This window comes from Benincasa hispida, chromosome 5, assembly GCF_009727055.1.
Source record: "Benincasa hispida cultivar B227 chromosome 5, ASM972705v1, whole genome shotgun sequence".
Classification (NCBI taxonomy): Eukaryota; Viridiplantae; Streptophyta; class Magnoliopsida; order Cucurbitales; family Cucurbitaceae; genus Benincasa; species Benincasa hispida.
In genome coordinates this window covers 54,621,683-54,632,613 of record NC_052353.1, presented here as the reverse complement: position 1 = coordinate 54,632,613, position 10,931 = coordinate 54,621,683, and positions in this window count along the sequence as shown.

The window sequence follows — 10,931 nt, the reverse complement described above, 5'->3', positions numbered from 1 at the left end:
AGGAGAGAACAAAATATGATATGTTAATAATGAAAATAAAAAGAAAATATTATAAAATATTATAAAATTATGATGAGATGTTAATAATGAAGTATCAAATTAAAAATAATCACAATATATAATTGTTGGATCATAAAAGAGGGATAGGTGCAAAAAGGGCAAACCAAAGTACATTAATTAGGTCATAGTCCACATGTTTGTTGTTTGCAAAAATGGCAAAAACAAAGTTCATCCTACATATAAACGGTGTAAAATGTCGCAAATGTCCTCACTACTAATATACACTTGATATATTCTTGATACACTTCACTAATACACTTAGGCTCCGTTTGAGATTACTATAACTTTTAAAATACTACTGATATACACTTTATATACTATTGATACATTCTTGATACACTTCACTAATACACTTAGGCTTCGTTTGAGATTACTATAGTTTTTAAAATAATTGCTGGCAGCTGGATTTTTAGAAAAATCAGTTGTGAAATGAAGTAAAATAATGTTTGGTAAATTTTTAATTTTAATTAAAAATTCTAGTTACATTAATATTGATTTAGTATAATTTAGCTATATGAACCAAACTAGGCTTATTTTTTCAATTATTTTCATATGGATAATTAATTTATAATTTATTTAAAATTGTATGTGATTTAAATTTTAACTAATTTTATTTAATATAAATTATTTTATAATTTTTTTTAAAAAATTTGTTATAAAAAAATGAATAAACTATTATTTGAAAAGAAACCTAAGAAATTATATTAATTTGAAATAATATTATTAAATATATTTATTTAAATGGTAAAGAAGTTAGCAAATTTTTAGAAAAACTAAATCTAAAAGTTAGTATCTAGTAACTTTTACACGTTAGTTAAAATTAAGAAGTGATTCTGATAGATGATTAAATAATTCATTTTACCAAACAAGAGATGTAAGATTTTCTCATAATAGTTTTTTACGATTTCAAACGCAATGACAAACGAAACCTTAAATGATATACTTGATATATGTGATAATAATATGCTTGACTGATATACTTGATATACTTGTCAATCATGTACTCATGTATATTGCTGAAAAATTTGATACACTAAACTGACATATTTGATAATGATGAACTTGATTAATAAACTGTTGATAAATTTTTCAATCAATCATTCGTTTATACTACTGATAAACTTGATACACTTGATAATGATATACTTACTAATATACTGCTAATAAACTTGATAATGATACATTCTTTGATAATATTGATATCTTGACTGATATACTGCTAATATACTTAATTGATATACTATCGATAAACTTGATAATAATGCACTTGTTTATACTATTGATTACTTTAAAATTTTCTTCCCCCGTTATTTACCTTTGTCGGCTGCTACATGTCTGGCCATCGGTTGTCACTTTTCTCTCTTTATTTCTCTTTGTCTATCAATTGATTGTTTAGGGCAAATATGAAATAGAAAATTATTCGAAATCTAGATTTTAAGTTTTTGCCATATTTACAAAATATCAAATATGGGTGATACACCTACAAAATAACATAAAATTGTCGGCCGTTGCTATTTCCCTATAAAAAAAACCAATAAGTAATCAATGATAATTATTAAAAAAATGAATTTTTGTACTAACTTAATATAACCAATTCTAGTTTATTAATTAAATATATTTAAAATATTTTTAGCCAACTAATTAATAATTTATGTAAATAAGTAATTGCTTTCATTGAATAAATTTTTATTCGTAAGAATAAATTGAGTATATATATATATATATAAAATATTTTGATATCAATTGAGTAAACATTTTAAGAGATTATTATTAATTTATTAAAACAAATAATTATATTAATTTTTTAAAATAGTTATTTAATTAATTAACTATATTCAAAATGAAATTATATACAAAATAAAAACGGAGAAAAGGGGAAAAATAGAAAATACACCGTTGAAAAAAAAATGAAGATGTATAGAATTTTGCATACATTTATTAATTCTCGTACTTAAAACTCTTCAACCAAACGACTCTAAAAATGTATAAATGTCAAGATTCTTTAATTTATTTAATTTGAAAACGAAAAAAATTCTTTAATTTATTTAATTTGAAAACGAAAAAAATTCTTTAATTTATTTAATTTGAAAACGAAAAAAATTCTTTAATTTATTTAATTTGAAAACGAAAAAAATATACATATTTAAACAAAATTTAATTTTAAAAACTAATCTACACCAACAAAATCAAATAAACATTAACACATCTAGACAAAAAAATGAATAACATTTTTATCTTTTTTATTTTTGGGTAGGAAGTTTCGAGCATAGAAAAAATTTGCTATATATATATATATATATTTGATTTTATTTATTTAATTTATTTTGGAGCAGTATTATGAGTAAATAAACTGCCTCGGTTGCAATAGTCTGAAAAATCTAGGTAATTTCTTAATTTTTATTTATTTATTTATGAAAGAAACCTCGATTTTTAATTAATCAATTTATTTTTATCGAATTACAGATTCAAAGTATATGTTGAATACATGGTTTATATATAAACCAACTTAGTGAAGTATATAAATTATAAACCACATTCACCAATTAGCCTTGCTTATTACCAATTTTTGTTCGTTTTTTCTTATTAATTTTAATTAACATGTATATTTGCACATTTTCATGTTATTTGTTAGGTTAAATCTTATTTTCATCCATATTTATATTTGTGAAGGTTTTGTCCCTTTTTAGTTTGATTAAAGTAATTAATAGGGTTTAGGGTAAAATAAGTAGGGTTTTTTGGATTTACATTTGTTTGGCCAAAAGGCTCCAATCCATTTTGGGCATTAGCTAAGATTGGTATCATTTGAAAATTGGAAATACCCTAAAAAAACATAAATGTAGTAATGGACTTGGGTTTTATAAACCCTTCTCTTGAGTCAAAACCCTATAGAGCCTCCATCCATACATCAACCCTAGAGTCTCTATCCATGCACCAATCCTAGAAACAACTCAAACAACAAGAGAGTTTAGTGTTCGTAATTTCAAAGAAGAAAGAGTCGAGAAATAGAATGGGTTCGCCGAATAGACGAATCAAATTTTGGAGAAAAAAAAAATTTGTTTCACTTAGTGAAAATGAGTTTTATTACTATATGTTGACATCAACTTTAGGTGAAATTACTAAAATGAATCTTACCCATGTGAAATGGGCTTTTCCGATCTCTCACTCTCTCACTCTCGCTCTCTTGCTCCCTTTTCTCTATCACAGACCGATCTCTTCTCTCCCTTTCTCTCATTATCTTGTTCGATCTTGCTCTCTGATCTCGCTCTTTAACGATCAATCTTGCTTTGCAACACAAATGAATAGAGAGAGAGATGAAGAAGAAGAGTGAAGAAAAAGAAGAAGAAGAAAAAGAAAAAAAAAAGAAAAAGAAGAGGAAGAGGAAGAAGAAAAAGAAGAGGAGGAGGATAAGGAAGGAAGGGAAAAATAAATGAGTCTATTAAATATAAAAGAAAGGGAGATGAGAACTATTTTCTTTCAGGTATGTTTGAGATTCTTCTAATTTTATTTGTAGAAAAAGGTAATGAATAAACTAAGTTCTGCAGTAAAAAAAGAAGAAGAAGAAGATCAACATAAAACAGAGGTAACATACTTTGAGAGGTAGGTTCTTTTTTCTCTTTAAAAAAAATGTAGCAACATAAAAAAGAAAGATTTGAGAAATAGAATGGCTTTGCTGGATGGACGACCTAAATTTTTGGAGAAAAAAAGAGATTTACCTCGCTTATTGAAAATGAAGGTTTTTTATTCTCTATCAATGTCAAGTTCAAAATGGACTTTCTCACTCTCTCACACTCTCACTCCTTTTCTTCTCTCATAAATCGCTCCACTCTCTTCCTTTCTCTCATGGTATTGCTCAATCTCGTTCTAAGGTCTCACAATTCGACACTCGTCTCGCTTTGCAACACAAATTGAATAGAGGGAGACATTAAGAGAAGGAATAAGATGAGAAAAAGGAGGAGGAAGAAAAGGAGGAGGAGGAAGGGGAAGAAGAAAAGGAAGGAATGATGGAAGGAAAATAAATGTAAGAGAAAGAGAGATAAAAACTATTTTGAGATCCATAAAGAATAAATTGTACTTGGATAGTGGATGCTCAAAACACGTAACTTGAAATCAAACAAAGTTTGCATATCAAGAAAAGAAAGATATAGGATAACAAAAAGGTAAAATGATTGGCAAAGGTAACATAGGTAATAGTTCAACTTTTATATATATATATAAAAGTTGAAAATGTTTTACTTGTTAATTGTTTAAAGCATGATATGTTAAGTTTTAGTCAGTTATGTGATGGATAAAGATAAAAATGTTTACCTTATAGACTTAATTGATTGTCACATGGTAGATAATAAATGTTTGATTGTGTTGCATGATGATTCTTGGTTTTGACATAGAAGATTAAGACATGTTAGCATGATTTAATTTCAAATATTTCTAAAAAATCCTTGTTAGAGGTTGTCCAAAATTAAACTTTGAAAAAGATGAAGTTGTGATGCTTGTCAAATGGGTAAATAAACTAAGTCCTCTTTTAAACCAAAGAAAATGGTTTATATTTCTAGGCCTTTGCAACTATTACATATGGATCTTTTTGGACCAACTAGAGTTCCAAAGTGGAAAACATTATGCTTTTATCATATATAGTTGGAGATTTCTCAAGATTTACTTGAGTTTTATTTTTATCTCACAAGGATGAAACTTTAAAAGATTTTATTAGTCTTTCAAAAAGAATTCAAAATGAAAAAGGTTTTATGATTTCAAATATTAGAAGTGACCATGGAGAACTTGATAATGCTTCTTTTGAAAATTTTATCATGAAAATTGTATTTATCATGTTTTTTCCTCTTAAAAAGCACTCCAACAAAATGGTTTTGTAGAAAGGAAAAATCAGTCTTTACAAGAGTTAGTTACTGTTGGGTTGTCTTTTGATTTCAGGCCCAAATGATGAAGATGTCCGATCCAAGACTAAAGTTTGGTAGAATGAAAGGCTCTTGTGAGGCCACAAATTTTAGCTCAGTTGTCTCCACGTGGTAAGAACCACTGTCTTTGATCAGAAGAATCAATGTGCTCTGAAGCAAAACTCTCTGGTAACCAAAATCCCCTTTCACTTTCTCTTAGCTCGTTTACAGAAACTCTATTTTCTCTTTAAGGTTCTTAATGTTCTTTGTGATATCTGTACACAGTGAAGAAAAGAATCAAACATGCAAATGGACAAAGAGGAAGAGGAAGAGGAAGAAGAGAGCAACACAAGCATGTACGTGGTTCAGCAAGGTGATGCCTACATCCATAGGAAGGGAGTTAATTCGTTTATTAAAGACTACAAAGATAAGTTTTCTTTCTTCTTTTACAGATCTTGTACAAAACAGAAGTGAACAACTTATAAATGATTTGAATGTAACACATATATATATAATTACAAGTCTGTTAAAGAAAGAAAAAATAGTTGTTAAGCTGTTGAGATTATTTTTTTTTAAATCTCCACCTTAATCTCAACTTGGTAGTCTTCTTCCTTCTAGATCTGACCATTGTTTACCCTTTTTCAGGTAACATGAAGCCAGTCTGTTCGAGACATTTAGAGAGATTGAGCTTCGAGACTGGTTTGGTAAGCATGTCAACTGTGTTCTCCGAGGTATGTACCTTAAGAACTTCGATTTCTCCTTATTCAATCCCGTCTCTTACGAAATAGTATTTTATATCTATATGTTTTGTTCATGAATGGTATTGCGGGTTTTTGGAAAGATGGATAGCACTTTGGTTATCACAGTAGATTTTAACTACTGTTTGTTTAATACCAAAGTCTTCCATCATGCCCTTTAACCACAATGCCTCTTTTATAGCTTCTGAAAGTGCCAAGTACTTTGCTTCAGTAGTTGATCGGGTTGTGATTGATTGCAAATTGGCCTTCCAGCTTAGTAAATTAGGACCATATAGGAAAAAATAGCCTATTAGTGATCTTCTTTTATCTTGATCCCCTACAAAGTCTGAATCAACAAACCCATATAGCTCAAGTTCTATCTCTTGAACACTTTGGTAGATTAGCTTAGACTGTTTAGACCAGAGTAGATACTTAAGTATCCATTTAGTAGCTTCCTAATGTCTTCTTCCAGGGTTAAACATGTATCTACTAACTAGGCTTGCACAATAGAAAAGATCAGGCCTAGTTGAAATCATTAGATACATTAAGCTGCCTACTGCCTGACTATAGGGAATCAATTGCATCTAGTTTAGGTGTTCTAAGTTAGTTTCATTAGGTGAATTAGTTGAGGATAGTTTAAAATGATTTGCAATGGGTATAGTGACAGGTTTACCATTAGACATATTAAATCTTCTAATGATCTTTTCATAGTAATTAGCTTGACTAATGGTAAGAGTAGAGGAACCCCTGTCTCCATTGATCTCAATCCTTAGGATCTTCTTAGACTGACCCATATCTTTCATGTCAAACTATCTCTTTAGGAGATATTTGACATGTTTTATATCTTCTTTCGAACTCCCAGCTAGTAATATATCATCCACATAGAGAAGTAAGTAAACTTTGTTCTTGTAGGTAGTTGAGTTCACATAGGTACAAATGCCATAGGTGTTTTTTCTGAAACCCAATACTCTCAATGTAGTCATTGAATCTTATGTACCAGCATCTAGGAGACTGCTTAAGATCACAGATGGACTTATTTAAAAGACAGTAGAGGTCCTATTTTCCCTTTTCTTCAAAACCCTTTGGCTGAACCATGTAAATAATCTCATCTAGGTGGCCATGTAGGAAAGCTGTCTTTACATATAGTTGCACTTGGCATCATTCACATTTGATTGCATAATTATGATTGAAAGGGCGGACACTTTTGTTTTTTAAATGTTTCATCAGGAGAACATTGAATTTCTTATTTCGCCTTTTTGGTGATAATAAAAGAGGGAGAATATTTTTGAGGTCGTAAGAGTTATTGTTTTTGTAATCATAAAAAAGGGAAGATTGTTCGCTTTAAGGCTTCAATTCAAATCAAGTATTTTGATGATAACAAACGTATGTTGTTGTATTAATGATTTTGTGTTTCAAAATATTTATCTTGTAGAACTTAAAAAGACGATTTTAATGCATCTTTGTTCAAATTAGAGTTCAAACGAAAAAAAATATGACTAAAAGAAGTTTGAAATCAAATTTTGATGTAGTCGATAACATGATAGTAATGTGGCAAACATGCATCAATTGTAAGATGACATATGATGAGTTGTTGAAGAGAGATCAAACCAAAAAAAGGAGAACAGTAAGATCACATGAGGTTGCAACATGTGACATCCCAAACCTATGATACAAAAATGGGGAAAACGTGATTCCCTTCCCAAATCTCTTTTCTAATTTTTTCTTCAATTGCTATTTCTAAATCCTTCAAATTTCATAATCAATTCTTCTTTACACTCCTAGTCACCTTTTTGGGGGAAAAAAAAATTCAGCAATTATTTTCCTCCATTGTTCATCCTCCAAGTACTTAAAAATTCATCTCTCTCATTTTTGCAAAATTTTTCAAGTGTAATATGTGAGAAAATTGTTGAAATGTTGAGCTAAAATGGTTGATTTTACCTATTTGAAGGTGATTTTTTTAATTTTATTTTTCTTTGGGTTTTGTATTAAGGTGTGGGTCAGAGAAAAAGAAATTGGTTAGATCATGAACCAGTGAAAAGGATCTGAATTTCGTTTTAGCTTAGGTGAGAAAAAGAAGGTCATATAGGTTTTGTTCTCACCCCAAGAGAACTTTTCTCGGTAAAATGCCCAAGAAGAATTCTTAGAGATCGGGTGTAAACAAATTTTCAAATCACTATAAATTTCAGTGGATTCTTTTCCCTAAACTTCTTTTATTTATCATTTAGTTTCTTTTCTAATTTTTAGATTGCATGTTTGGATTGATTTTTTGCTTTTCATAATTGCATTATTAATAATTAACCTAAATTGGTTGCTTGGAGTTATTTTCTTAAATTAAAATTTAAGTTTAGATGTCACATTACTTTCAAACTTAAAATTGGTAGTTAACTCTATTCATCTCCTCAAGTGTTGCCATTAGATAATCTTATAATTTTGACATCCCTCAAACTTGTCTATTCAGTCTCGACTTTTCACTTCATCACTTTTTTGTTCCATTGTTTTTCAAAACTTTTTGTCCAGATTGATAACCCTTATGGTAAAAATATCTAGTTACAGGCAAGAATCACGTATTTGGATAAATATTCATTTTTTAAACTAACCTTTCCAACAAATGACACGTGTCATGCATGCCCTAGCCACTTGACCAATCCAAAAAAAAAAAAAAAAGGAATAATTCTCTACATCATTTTCTTTTTCTCTCTCTTTTTTTCCCCTTCTTTTCATGAAAAGCCTAGTGACACACTTACATATATAATACTCACCCCCAAACTTAAGGAAGGAATGTTCCCATTGACAAAAATGAAAGGTTTTCAAAACAGAGGTGTTAGACTTTTAATTTGGCTAAATTGTTCTCCTATTATGTTGGGCTATTTTAAACATATGGAAGACCAGCTACTAAGAAGGTTTGGCAAGAAAAAGGTTAAAAGAAACTCATGGTTTTCAAAACTTTGACAATTGCTATGTATGAAACTTTTAAAGAGTAGAGATATGGTCTAGATTTCATCATTGATGTTAACTTTACTCAAATTCATAGAAAGCTCATGCTTTAAACTTCATATACCAATGCCATTTTTCTTTTTCATATATGCTTCAAATTCCAAAATGCTTCAAAAGGCCAAAGAAACTAAAAACTAAAAAAACTAAAATGCTAAAAACTATACAAACTAAAAGAATTAATAATAATAATAATAATAATAATAATAATAATAATAATAATAATAATAATAATAATAATAATAATAAAAGTCCAACTCCCCTAGCGATCAACAGAGGAAGAATATCATCATCTTCTTCTTCTTAAATTTTTGTTGGGAAAAATGGTATATATAGAACTGAATATATTAGCAAACTGATTGCACCTCAATTACTAGAAACAATACACTCAATGTATGATATTCAAACTCAAATGAAAACCAGATACCAAAGACTTGAAAGAATTTCAAAACCTTTGGAGATTTAAAAACATAGTCGAGGCACGCTTTTGGTGAGCACTGTCCTGAAGATAATTATTCGTTCTACACGGGCTGCAAGCAAACTACAACAATCGTCTTAGTAGGATACAATGACTACTCCGGTAGAATTGCAATCTCAAACTACTAGGATATGGCAAATTCTTAGATACTTGCTTTCAACTCAACTCAAGCACAAAAGAAAAAAGAGAAAGAAATGAGAGACTCTTCAATTTGGATGAGATGCTACAAATGAATAACCAAGTTGCTATTTAGGCTAGCAACTTGGTTACTCTCCAAATTACAAAACAAAATCAAATAAATAAAAAAAATTGAAACATTTGTCAAATTTAACTCAATTGAGTTGTTACTTGACAAAAATCAAACATAACTCATCAAATTGAAAAAACTACAAATTTAACTTTCATACATATTCAATTTGTACATGAAACATCATTTTAATTTGAAGTTTCAATTCAATTTGAAAGATTCTAAATAATGAATTTAATCTAGACAATTACATTCATTTTGTGTTTCAAATCTTCACTAAACCTTCACTTTCTTTCACTATATATATCCAACAATCCCCCACATGAAAGAAAGTTAGAAAAATCAAATGAAATCGTTGAGAGCAAACAAACAAGCTATGCATTAGGAGATATGTCTTTTGGACTTGAATCTTCCTTAGTGAATATCCATCAAATTTACCGAAGAAATAGTGAGACTAAGCTCTGGAACTATACTTTTTCATTGGTGAATTGAGACAATAGATATCACATACAACTCGTCTTTTATCTTCGAGTTCTATACATTTGTGTCCATTTTAGTCTTGGACAAAATTCTAAATTCATGAGAGCTTTAGAGAACATAAGCCATTTGATAAGTTCTCATAGAAGCGATCCCACTTCTACTCTCATATAGGTAATATGATTAAGAGCATCTTGTCACTACTCCTCTTGTAAAACAAGATATCAATATAACCTTAACATCAAAAGATCACACACTCTAGAACATCACAGAAATGGAAAGAAACTATAAGTTTCTTAGTGTGTCAACTATGAATTATCCAATTAGTTTATCTATTGAAACTAGATCTTGGAATCTCTAATCAACTATTTTAGGTTACCACCAGATATCTCATTTCGTAGGCTTTAGCCTTATTTCACTCGATGTATATGTGACTTGCCCTCTTGACAATCCTTTCGTCAAAGGATCTGTAATATTCTCTTTCGACTTCACATAATTAATGAAAATTGTTCCATTAGAGAGTAATTGCCTTATCGAATTATGCATGTGTCTAATATGTCGTGACTTGCCATTATAGACATTAATTTTGACTCTCATAGAAGCTGCTAAATTGTCATAATAAATACGTATTGCACTTATAGGCTTTGGCCACAATGGAATATATCTTCAAGAAAATTTTGGAGCCATTCAACTTCTTCTCCTGCTTTATCAAGAGCTATAAACTATGATTTCGTAGTAGAGTGTGCTATACACATCTGTTTTGAAGATTTTCATGATACAACTGTTGCACCTAAGGTAAAAACATATCGATTGGTTGATTTAGTCTCCATACTATCAGAAGTCCAATTAGCATCACTAAATCCTTCTAATACATGTGGATACCTCGTATAATGCAATCCATAATCTATAATGTGCTTCAAGTACCTTAAAACTCTGATTAACACATTCCAATGATCATGCCCAGGATTGTTGGAGTATCTTGCTAACCTTCCTATTGAATAGAAAATATTAGGTCTTGTACAATTCATTATGTACATTAAGCTACCATCTAGAAT